The 12,089-nt window shown below is 46.6% G+C and overlaps 1 protein-coding gene across 9 annotated transcripts in view; it reads right to left on the reverse strand.

Moving 5' to 3' along the window:
* The window catches only part of VEPH1 (ventricular zone expressed PH domain containing 1), a 58,858-nt gene extending 51,004 nt beyond the window's left edge, over positions 1-7,854 (reverse strand). For 6 of the 9 annotated variants that reach the window (XM_048954738.1, XM_048954742.1, XM_048954745.1 and 3 more), the window contains exons 1-2: positions 3,653-3,993; positions 1,513-1,568 (exon numbers count right to left, since the gene is read on the reverse strand). The gene's annotated coding sequence lies outside the window, so the exon portion shown is untranslated. Of the gene's footprint in view, positions 1-1,512; positions 1,569-3,652; positions 3,995-5,645; positions 5,817-6,965; positions 7,223-7,743 lie in introns of those variants that run through there. The other 3 variants (XM_048954739.1, XM_048954740.1, XM_048954748.1) reach the window with 3 other exon arrangements.
* Positions 7,855-12,089: the final 4,235 nt, after the last annotated feature.

A 12,089-nucleotide genomic window follows, 5' to 3' on the forward strand; every position in this document is an offset into this window, starting at 1 on the left:
GGGGCCTTATCTTTGAATGAAACTCTGTTTCTGGGACAAAATATAAAGCCTATTCCACTTGAGTGCAGTTGTTTTTAACAGAGAAAACAGAACTCTCTGTGTTAGTGGAAAGCTATCCTTGCCTGGGAAGAAGGTAAAAAAGCCCTCGGTAAGCTCGCACCGTTTGTTCACTTGTTCTTTTCCTTTGCTGCACAGGAGATTGTCTTTCCAAAGAAAAAATGCTGTCATTCTATAACACTTCCCATGAATATAAAAGAGGGTCTGAAGTTTGCTTTGGCTTCTAACGCTGCATTCAGAAGTAGCACAACGAAATCTGCTCACAGAATTATTAAAATTCAGGAATGGAGACCCATTGAATCTTTTCTTTGAGCTGCAACACTGAAACACGGCCGCCCCTCCTTGGCCTTCTGCAGATGACACCTTACCTGCTGCTGTTATACACACAACACGTCTTGTAAAGCATTTTGTTGTTTCGTTTGGGTTCTAAGAAAGAGGCCTGTTGGACTACTAAACTCAGAGCATGGTTTGTGAGGTGCCTCATCAGCTTGACTTCCCATCACCTATCAGCATCATCTTGTTCAGACAGACAGACAGACATCTCTGTCAGGGCAGCATCTGAGACGGGCACCATGCACTCCATCAAGAGGAAAAAGGTCGAAGATGCTGCCAAAGTTCCCGACTCCCACACAGATCCCCATCAGCTCAGAGTCTGCAGGGTTAGCAGCAGGGATCTGCCCCTTCGTGTGGTCACAACATGGGAACAAAGCGCTGACTTTGGCTCTCATCGCAGCCTTCAGGTCATCACTATGCAAAAAGTGAGACTCAGCACATAATACAGGGCATTCCACTCTTTTGGGGTGCACTCCCACATCAGAAGCAAAACTTGGAAGGGGATTTTTCTGCACCTAGATTCTCTTTTCTTAACAAACTGAGAGTTCCCAGGGACCTTGAAGCTGCTCCCCACCAAGGTGAGCCTGGTAACTTGCTGGAGGCACAGCATTCTTACCAAAGTTCCTTATCAGAAGCATTCAGAATAAAAGCTAGCCTGACAGGTTCAGAGCTTAAAGCAATTGAATCGGTCTGTTTGCAAAATAATTCACCCAATAATAGAAGATTAACAACAAAAATTCCACATGAAATGACATTTGGACCTAAGGGCATCCGAGAGCCAATTGAACTCTAAGCAAAAAAGCTGAGCCTTGAATTTCATCAGAAATTTGGGTTTCGCAGAAGGACATTAGAAGGACAAAATACAATTAAACTGTGCTATTCCACTAAAAATAAAAGGGCAAGAGTTGTGCTGTGGTATTTTTGATTCACTGTACACGAAGCAACATACACGAGAGGAAGGTGCTCTCAGGATTTTCCCTGAAGAAAGGGACATCCATCACAGGGCTGGGAGGCCAGCAGCCTTGCTGGCCCTTAGCAATCCCAGGCACATCACAACCTAATGCTTCACCCTTTCTATCCATTAAATATAAAGAAATACATCGATAGAATTGATGTCCTTACCTCACAGATGTGCTGCCACGCTCTGCAGACCAGGTGGCACAAAGTGCTTGGGATGCCTTGGATGAAAGATGCAAAAGCAAACCAGTATCAGTAACTCGGTGCCTTTTCAGCAGTCTGTGTGCAGACAGTAAAATATATTCTGCATGATACCACCAGGAGTAAGACTCACTGGGGTTAGTATTTAGGATATGGTCTTACTTTAAGAAATAAGTATGAAGCAAAACCCAAAGTCCACTCAAATGGGACCACAGATCTAGTGAACTCTGCAGGAGTTTGATGTTGTTCACACACACGGATGGAACAAAGAGAGGTTTCTATTTCCATTCTCTCTGGGGGTGGGGACAAATGATTTCAACTAGTGCATATTTCGTTTTATTTCACTTCTCTGTGAACAGGAGGTGGACTGCAATCACTGTCAAAGCAGACTTCCATTCTGTATATACAACAGCATTCCCTTCTCTTGAAATTCTTCTCCTCAGCTCACTCCTTATTCCACAGAATAGATTTTTCCTGTATGTCTCAGTTACAGAACCACTACTTCCAGGACTGATGGATATTTCCTTCTCCACGTGCATCCATGCAGGAAAAAAAAATAAGGCCTGGATACATTTCCTGTTAATTTTTGGCCTGAAACTTTCCCAATATTCACACACATAATTTAGGGACAGAATATAGCAAGATATTTTGGACAACTCCTCTCCCCTGTGCGCTACACCAATAATTCAGTTTATTTTTGCATTGGAAACACATTGAACTTCCTAAAAAAAAAGCACTCAAACTTTAAATAAAGTTCTCACATTTTTCAGTGAAAGAGAAGGATTAAAGATGATTTTGAAAGAGCATCATTTCCACACAGGGTGAACAGAGCACAGCAGTTCCCATGGGGTCGGCTGCATGCATTTAAACTCTTTCCACAAGACCACCATTGTTTGCTGGAAGCCCCTCTGCTTTTTGCTGCCATGACAGGTTTCCACACTTCATGCCGCATGGAAATCCTGTGGAGGCTGAGCTGCACCAGATGATGAAACAAGGAATCACAAAGTCTACTAATTACACTATGCTTGATTTCTTTTTTCCTGCCTTGTTGCAGGCTGGGGAGCTGTGAGTTGTCCCAGACATCCAGCTTTAATGAAAAAGGAAGCAACTGTAAAAGAAGGGGAGGCAGCATGCTTTGAGATGCATCTCTTCTAACAGAGCAGCTGTTGGGCAGCAGCCCATCCTCGTGCAGCACTCCTAGGCATGCAAATATTCTCTCCTGTGATAAACAGACTGAACAGGGAGGATTTATTTATTGGTCAGGTGCTGCTTTCAGCAAGGCAGACCTCACAGATCTTGGATGAAACTTTGGGTGCAAGAACAAAACTGATGCAGAGTGGAAAGAATGCACCTACATGCTCATTAACTCACACTTGTGCAAACACTTGCTAACTGCACAAAAACACCTATACTTCTTTTTACGTGTCTACTTGGGAACTTATGCACCATGGAGACAATTTTCTGCATCTGAGGGAGGCAGCAGCTCAAGGCTCTCTGAATTCCCTTCTGGAAATGAAAGCAGGAGCAGAGCAAGGAAGGGATTCACAATCCCTGTCCCTTAAGCTCTCCTGCAGTCACTGAACAACCACCACCTGCCCTGAAGTTCCTCCCAGGCACAGAGCAATCCACTCTGATTTCTCTTCAGTGCGTGAATCAACGCGGCAAACACCTTTCCCCATCTGCATTCCCAAAGTTCCCCAATGTGAGACAATAACAGAGGCAGAATGCCTTCTGAGAGTGAGGGGGAAAGCAAAACGCATTCACAGCCCAAAATGAACCACTGTCACTGTAGGACTAACACACAGAGCATGGCACACCACGACACGCAGGCACTGCTTTTTCCTCTCTCGAGGAAACTCTAAGCTCACTTACAACCCGTTTTGCACAAACATTACTGCAATACAGTTATGCACGCAATAACCACAGCTTTGCATTCACAGAAATCCCAGTAACAGCCGCACTATTAAATACCACATTTCATAAACTCTCAGACATCTCTTCCATTATTTAATATTTGGATGTGCTGCTCAACTTCTTTCCACGCAGCAATTTATTCATTATTGAAAACGTTTCATGAATGCATATTTAAGTTAGTTATTCATACCTCTCAGAAGAGAAACCTCGGAAAAACATTAATAATTGAAGGCAAATTGTCGGTCTTTAGAGAAATTCTGATAAAATCCATTAGGGCTGTCAGTTCCCCTTCCATCCCCCGGTCTCTGGTATGTGAGGCTGCTGGCGCGGGCGCAGCCTTGTCAAACCAACCGTACAGTCTATTCAGTTACCCTGGAGTTGTCATGTGGAATCAAGCAAACAAATATCTTCTCTCCGTTTTCCCCAACTCCAGAACTCAAAAACAGATCAGAACCAATTCTTCACAAAGATTAACTGCTGCAGCAGCTTGAGTAAAAATGCTCAGAGCTTTGATATGGAATTGGAATTAGTTAGGAGGATTTATCAACAGCCAGTGGTTACATTCAGTTAATTAATAACCTGCTAAGAGCAACGAGGAAATTGCAGAAGTTAATGTAAGTTATGGGGCCTCTTGTCAGGAGCCAGTGGGAAGGTCGGCCTTGTTTGGTGTCTTTGGAAGGACACCAGCCAAAGAAAATTCGGGAAGAAGCAGGGCACCTGGTAGGAAATGCATCCCTTCAGGTGGCATTGGGTGCATCACACCCACCCCCAGCACTGCAGACAAAGCCACCCATGTGAGAGCAGTGCCCAGGACCTACCCAAGCACTACAGCTTGCCAGCTGCTCTGGAGGAATCACATCTAAATCACTCTGGCAGCATTTTGTACACAAGAAAACGTGCTTTCCCTCCACTTTAAGCATATCTAGATACTCTTCCCCTTAACCTTCTCTCAATAAGTAAATTTCAGATTTCCAACAAATCAGCAGTAACTAAATCCTACCCTACACGTAGCGCAGAACCAACGCAGGGCAATGCCCTCCCCTGGCAGAACACAGGAGCAAACCCACACTGGGTTGTCCCAGCACTGACATTATTCTAATAACAGCCAAAGCAATAAGAAATGAGCCAACTTGGTGCAGCAAAGGGTAAGGTCAGGCACTCCTAGCCAGCTACTGGAAGAAAAGAGACAGCCTGCCCAAACAGAAGGAGGAGGCACTCTTGCACCATTCTTCTTAGGGCTTTTGTCCCTTTACAGCACAGTGAGAATTTAGAAATCATAGATAAAAGAACTCTTTTCCACAGAAGAAGCATTCAGTCATAGAAGTTTTCAATTTTAACAGTAAATGTGCTCAGAACAGCTTTTTTTTTTCCCCTCCAGATCGTTCCAGCATTATCTCCACAACCAAATCAAAACTTAATGGTGGGTGAACACAACATGCCTTTAACAATGCTAAGAGATTATGTAGAAGAATGTGATTGCATATTCTCCACATCTTCCCTCTAAGCCAGCGTGCACATGAAGCACATTTCTTCTTGTCTCTAGGCCTAGAAGAGTGTAAAAGAGGACCTTGGATTTTACTTCTGCATCCAATTCAATTCAAGTCTCAGCACAGTGTGAACTAATGGGTTGATTCCTTCACTCACTGCAAACCCACTTTCAACTTCAGAGGGCTGGAGCACCTCTCCTATGAAGAAAGGTTGAGAGAACTGGGATTGTTTAGCTTGGAGAAGAGAAAGCTGTGGGGAGACCTCATTGTGGCCTTTCAATATTTGAAAGGAACGTATAAACGGGAGGAATTACAACTATTGACAAGAGTGGATGGCGATAGGACAAGGGGGAATGGTTTTAAACTGCAACAGGGGAGGTTTAGGTTGGATATTAGGAGAAAGTTTTTCCATACAGAGGGTGGTGAGGCTGGAACAGGTTGCCCAAGGAGGCTGTGGACGCCCCATCCCTGCAGGCATTCAAGGCCAGGCTGGATGTGGCTCTGGGCAGCCTGGGCTGCTGGTTGACGACCTGCACACAGCAGGGGGTTGGAACTGGATGAGCACTGTGGGCCTTTGCAACCCAGGCCATGCTATGATTCTCATAACAACCAAAGTAACACACCCCCCAGCATTGAACAACCTCTTCAATTTTTATTCAGAAGGAAAGCAGAAGCACAAGCTGGTTTTATGCTTACTCAAACTGCAGTCACAGCTGATCACAGTCCAGGAAGGCTTATGTGAAAAGGATGAGCGTTGATCCTCTTCTCAGACCATCCATTCTCAGTGTTGAGAGGTGCACAGCAGTGAGGGGTCCCACACAGAATACATCTTCCTCTGCAGTGAGTGTTCTCTGCTCCCAGAATCATCTGCAGCAGAAACAAAACCAGCAAAGACAGCAGGCTGGGGAATGCAAGGCAAAGGAAAGATCGAGTGTGAGAGACCCAAACGAGCTTTGAAAAGAAGACTGATGGTGTTACTGTGGGGAAAGACAGAGCGATGTGGCACTTCCCCAGCTACGGGCTTCAATCCCTTCCAATCTGTCTATTTGCTGCAGAGCTTTGCCACGCTAACCTCACCCTTTACAACCCTGACATATTCATACCTTAATTCTTCTCCTTTTCCACTAATGGGCTCATTGCTATGCACCATTAATACCGCCAAGATGAGGAAACTTTCGCTGATGCAAGATGGCACAGAATGGAATCTAGCAGGATCCTGACCCAAGCCACCCACTGCAGCCCTCTTGAAAGCTCCTTGACTTCCCTCTTGCTGTTTATAAAACAAATAACCCACTACACAAAGAGCACAAATTACCACTGAACCGGAATATGCTTGGAAAGACAGATGAAATTAGAGACAGCAAAGAGCATCTGAGCAACCCACGACTCCAAAGCACATAACGCACATATTAAGCAACGTGCTGCAATAAAGCAAGAAGTTTTCACATCCATTTTGCCATCTGGGAAAGGAGAATTGAGTTTATGAAAAGAGTTCTTCCCATCCTAGAAAAAGCTTGCATTGAACCCTCATAATAGCTGTGATTAATTTGTGTCCTTCTTGAACAAAGCCCTGACAATAATGTATTTTGCTAGACTTCTTTAAATAAACTTCTTGTTAGGAAAGAAAGATGCTATTGTTCTCCCCCTGACTAATTGGTGAAGAGAAACAGAATATTTCATATTCATAGCACTTAGCCTAAATGAGTCATGCTATCTTCTACTCAGACAAAGCAGTTTAATTTTAATAACTACGATGCTGACAGCTACAATACTGTTCTTGCAGAAGTTTGCTTGTAAATAATTAACAATTGTTGTATAATGACAGTGGTTTTTTTGATAGCTCTATTAATTTCACAGTCAAGCTGGAGTCTCTTTAATTTAGAGTATTCATAAAAATCCACACGCACCAGCAAACCAATGACATAAAAGGCCCATGGAAAAAACCCCACAGATGTCCTCTGAGGAAGAAACATTTCTCCCCAGGAGTAAGAAAGAGCCAATAAAAAGCATACTGACCTTAACTAAGCAACTCTTATTAGAAGATTTTATACCTTTGTTCCCCAGCAGGTATTTCCTCAAGTTTCCTTCTCCCTGTTTGCTGTCCCAGATAAAGGAGTGAATAATGATGCAGGCATTTATGAAGCAATCGTTGGTGTAAGCTGGACTGGTTTATGAGAAGTATTTCTGGGCCATTCTGAATGCTACAGCCCAATAATCAGAGCACAAAAGGATGCAATTACACCAAAGTGGAACGTTCAGGGTTGAAAACTCTCCTGCTAAATAAAGGTAGGCATCAACCTAATACTTCTATCAAATTCCATCCATACATACATGCACTCACCCTCCCACATTCACATTCTGCTAGTCAATTAATGTACTTTCATTACCTGCCTGCATCATTTTCCACTTGAACTGCATCTTCTACTTCAGGCATCTATTTACACTCACATTGTTCCCACATACATGGCTTTCTTGATTGAGCTGCACAGTTTATGAACCGTGTTAATTGAGCCACATAACTCCACTGCTGAGTTTTATACACTGCACCAGGCAGCACATGCAGTGCTGGAGCAGTGCCACTGCACTATGAGCCCTGCAAGCTGAGAAGTCCTTTAACACTTCTGCTGCTGCTGCATTTTTCACTTCCACATTCTTTTCCCTACGTTCCCACCTGAAAGGATGGAAATCTACAGTTGGCTTAAGCAAAGGTCTTCCTAAAGGTAGCCAAGAAAATGAATCAAACTATTGATGGTGGCCCAAGCAACCCTTGGAGAAGAAGTTCAGGAAAACTTACCTAAAGAGAGCAAAAGCAGCTGCTCCCACAGAGAAGAAATTCTGCCTGACTACAATGGACTGTTTCAATAGGCACTCATGCTTTGTTTCTGGTAGAGAGCCAGAGGCCTTTAAAAGAGCCCTAGAAGCAGGCAGTAAAGGTATTAGTGATAAGAAAGCAGGAGGACATGCTGTCCTCAGCTGCCTCGAGTTAAGAGCTCATGATCAGGGCATGTCTGCTGCAGAGATACAGCGCCTGGAACCGAGATGGATCTGCACCTGCACAGCATCCTTACAACCCTCATTCACCTTATAGCTAACAGTGATTATCCTCTCAGGCTGATAGCTCATCTGTGCCATAGATGCACATTTAAAGTTGCTACAGGCATTTAAGCTAACCTTCAAGGAACACAGCATGCCTTGGTGCAATGAGCTCCTGCCTTTCCTGTGAGCAGCTCCTCCTCTTGGCACTGGGCAGATGCCACAGTAAGAGTCAGTATTTAAACAGTACTGAAACATCTGCTCAGGGTGCTTCAGAAGCTTACCTCTGCTAATTCTATACCTCACAGATGAGCACAGTGCTTTGAAAAACAGGGACATATGGAACAGTGCTTCCATCAGGAGCTCTAATGGCAGTAACGGCATCAGAGCTAAGCAGCCGCAGTTGTTTTGTAACTCAGGGAAACCAGTCAACAATAACCTCAAGGGAGAGGTTATTTAAATTAATTAATACCACCGCTGGTATGCCTATGTGAATTGCTTTCCCAAACATAATTTTGTTAGCCAGATTTGCAGAGGAATGTCTCTGTGTGGATTGAGCATGAAACCATGTACATGTAGGGTTGGAAAGGCCTCAAGAGGTGAGGTAAGCCACCTCATTATGTTGAGCAGGAGCCATCAGGTCTAGGCACACCCAATATTTTCTGTTCTGTTCTTGCTTCCCTGAGAGAAGTGCTTCAACACCTCATAATTAGGAACTGCCTGGTAGCAAAACACTCCTTCCAATTCCGTTACAGATGACAAAAGATTGCTGCTTTGTTACCCAGCCTGATTTGGATGTTGTGTTGAGGGACATGGTTTAGTGGGAGCTATTGGAAATGGGTGAACGGTTGGACTGGATGATCTTTTAGGTCTTTTCCAACCTTGGTGATTCTATGATTCTATGATTTTTGCTCTCTCAAATGTCTCTGGTGGACCAAACACCCCCTGCAGCTGCTCAGCAGCCTCAGCTTTTCCTGCCCCCATTCCTGAAGCTCTGGGTTCTCATTTGTCTTGTACAGTTACACTGAAAGTTCGTTTCTCACATCTCATCAACAGAAGAGATCTGTGCAACCTTCCTGAATATCTTCAATTTCATTAGAATCATTTCACCTTAAAAATTACAAGATCTAGTTCAAATTTACAGTCTTGGAGTACCTTCACTCACGCCAGGCTGTACACTGAGAAAGGGATTAATGTCACACACATATACAGACCAAAGACTTTATTTTAATGGCAAGGCAACAAAGAAATCCACTTAATGACAAGTTCTCTGGCTAATGTATTATTCATTTTGTTATGTGTCAGTAGAACAAAATTGTATCCATAAATATATAATGCTGTACATATCTCTTCTGCGTAGTTTACATTTATGGGATAATTGCCTGTCTATCAGTACATTGTCCTATCTTTATTCACTTTTTCACTGCTCAGGTCCCTCGAGGCCTGCTAGTGCTCTCAGGACCTTGGCACAAACCTTTCCCAGCGCCGTGCTCCTCTCACAGTGTTGTTATTTTACCCTCTCCATCCACCCGTGTGATCTCTGCACTTGCTGCCCTTGCACAGCCCCAGGCTCACACCCAGCTTTTGGGGTACACGCTGTGTGGGTTCCTTGCATGGAGAATGCCTTTCCCCAGGTGGCACCAGGCCTGAGCCCTGCTGCTCCCTGTGCCCTTTCAGCGCCAGCTGTGGGCTGAGGAGCACGAAGGAGGGATGTGGTCAGTGGACACGGTGAGGTTGGGTTGGACTTGCTGACCTTAGAGCTCTTTTCCAGCCTTAACAATTCTGTGAAGCACAGCAGACCCCGGCCATCCCACCCTGTCATAACCGATGCCATGCGGACATCTCAGCCAAAAGCTTTTGAGGCGTGGAACAGAATCCATCTCTTCCCCAAGCCCGTGTCCTACTGCAGACATGCACAAAGCTGCACGCCTTCACCACTCAGCAGCAGATGAGCCTCATGGACACAAATGGGACTTCCTCAGTGCCAGGCAAGCACTGCTCAGCTGCCAAAGCCAACACGGAGCCATGGTTTGAGCAGCAATTAAACCAGCACAATGCAGACACTGAGCTTTGCTTTAATCATCCTCCCAACCCTGTGTTAATTAGCTAGACAGCAGTAACTACAGAAACAATGAGAATAGAAGTAAAATTGTATTAAAAATTCAGTAAATTATACAACATTCCTTCCTATCAAAATACTTTAAAATATTCATGCTTGAAAGTACATATCCCACAAAGACCCCAGGACTGTTCATTAGATTGCTTCCTTTCTTGGATCCTTAATTGCTGTTACCAATGAAGTGAACGGGCAGTGCTGGCAGCACCAGCAGGTCCAGGGGCACTGCAAAGATATTACTGGTTAATACAGCTGTACAGATTCTTTGGAGTAGAAGGGCTGACATGGATATCAGCCAAAAAAAGTTGTTCTTCCCTTGACGGAGCCTTTTTTTGGGTGCCATATCTATTAGGATTATGAATGTCATCGTTATTTATTTAATCTCACTTTTACATCTACACACAGGGCTTTCAACAGCACGGTCTGAGAGCTGGAAATCTGTGTCAGAAGTCCAATGGATGTACAGCCTGGGCACCACAAGCCCAGATTTTGGAATTCAATGGGGAGTATACAGGCCCTTCCAGCTGTGCTCTGCTGCCATATCTGGTGGACTGAATGATCCCCAAAAGTCCACGCCAACCCCTACAATTCCATGATTACTGCCACGCAGCAGGCGCTGCTGCCAGGCCTGCAGCTGGCACTTCCGCGGCTCCAATGCGGATTTCCCCCACTTTTTAGACGCCCAGGAGCTCCGGCACGGGCTCAGCCCGTACAAACAGGAGCACAGCCCAAACAACCCCCCGGCTGTCGAGCGACCGCTCCGAGAGGGTCGCGCTCAGCGGGCAGGGCGCCTGGCCGGGACTCGGGGGTGGCGGAGGTCTTCCCCAGCTTGAACCACGCAGCGCCTCCCCGTGCCGCCTGCAGAGGGCGCTCCGCTCCCACCGCTGCGGCGCTGAGGGCGGGGCGTGCGGGCGGCTCCGTAAGGGCGCAGGGCGGTGGAGTGCGGTGCGGGGATTTCCAACCCTTTTTCCCCGCAGGGTTTGGGCCGGCGGAGCAGCAGCGGCAGCAGCAAGCAACAAGGAGCAGCAGCAGCAGCTCAGGGCAGGTCGGTATGTGCCGCGCTCGCATGCTCGCTTCCCTCCTCGGTGCCGAGCGGGAGCCGCCATGGCCGGGCAGCCCCTCCGCGCAGCTCCGCTCCCCCCGCCGCCCCTCTCCCCGGACGGAGCTGCGCTGGATGCGCTGGGAGGTGCCTCCTCTTTGGAACGGCTCTTCTTGATATCTGCTTCTCGTTTTCTTTTCTTCAGTGAGTGAGAAGCGTTCTCGGGATCCGCGCTGGGTGCGGTCCGGCCGTCCTCAGCCCTCGGGAGGAGGCGTTCGAGGTGGGAAAGCAGCTGGCAGCCGGGAGCGGCGGGAGGGTTTCGGGCTGGGAGCGCTCCCAGGAGCTCGGAAATACCCTCTAGGCTCCGTCTTGGTTCTAATTCTTATCCCCCAGGAATAATTAAACAGCCAGGCCATGCTGGATGGGGCTGTGAGTAACCTGGGGCAGGGGGAGGCGTCCCTGCCTGCAGCAGCGGGTTGGAGCTGCGCGATCCTGAAGGTTCCAACCCAACCCATTCTATGAGTAGCACACAAATGAACGAGCATCCCTCCGAGTTCCAGGCTGTCCCAGAGTCTGCAGCACTGCTCACAGTGTGACGTCCTGAGGGTGGTGAGGCACTGGAACAGGTTGCCCAAAGAGGCTGTGGATGCCCCATCCCTGCAGGCATTCAAGGCCAGGCTGGATGTGGCTCTGGGCAGCCTGGGCTGCTGGTTGGTGACCCTGCACACAGCAGGGGGTTGGAGCTGGATGAACACTGTGGTCCTCTTCAACCCAGGCCATTCTGTGATCCTGTGATCCTGCAGCAGTTGGCTGTGCCATGGGCCCAGGGATGGCTGGACCTCTTGGTGCTGTGGGGCTGGGCTTAATGAGGGGGATTTCACTTCTCAGCCATTAGGTGTTAGGGTGAAGTTGCAGGCAGGGGATTGTTAAGGCCCAGAATTATTATAGAAAC

This window comes from Lagopus muta, chromosome 9 (genome assembly GCF_023343835.1).
Source record: "Lagopus muta isolate bLagMut1 chromosome 9, bLagMut1 primary, whole genome shotgun sequence".
Taxonomy (NCBI): domain Eukaryota; kingdom Metazoa; phylum Chordata; class Aves; order Galliformes; family Phasianidae; genus Lagopus; species Lagopus muta.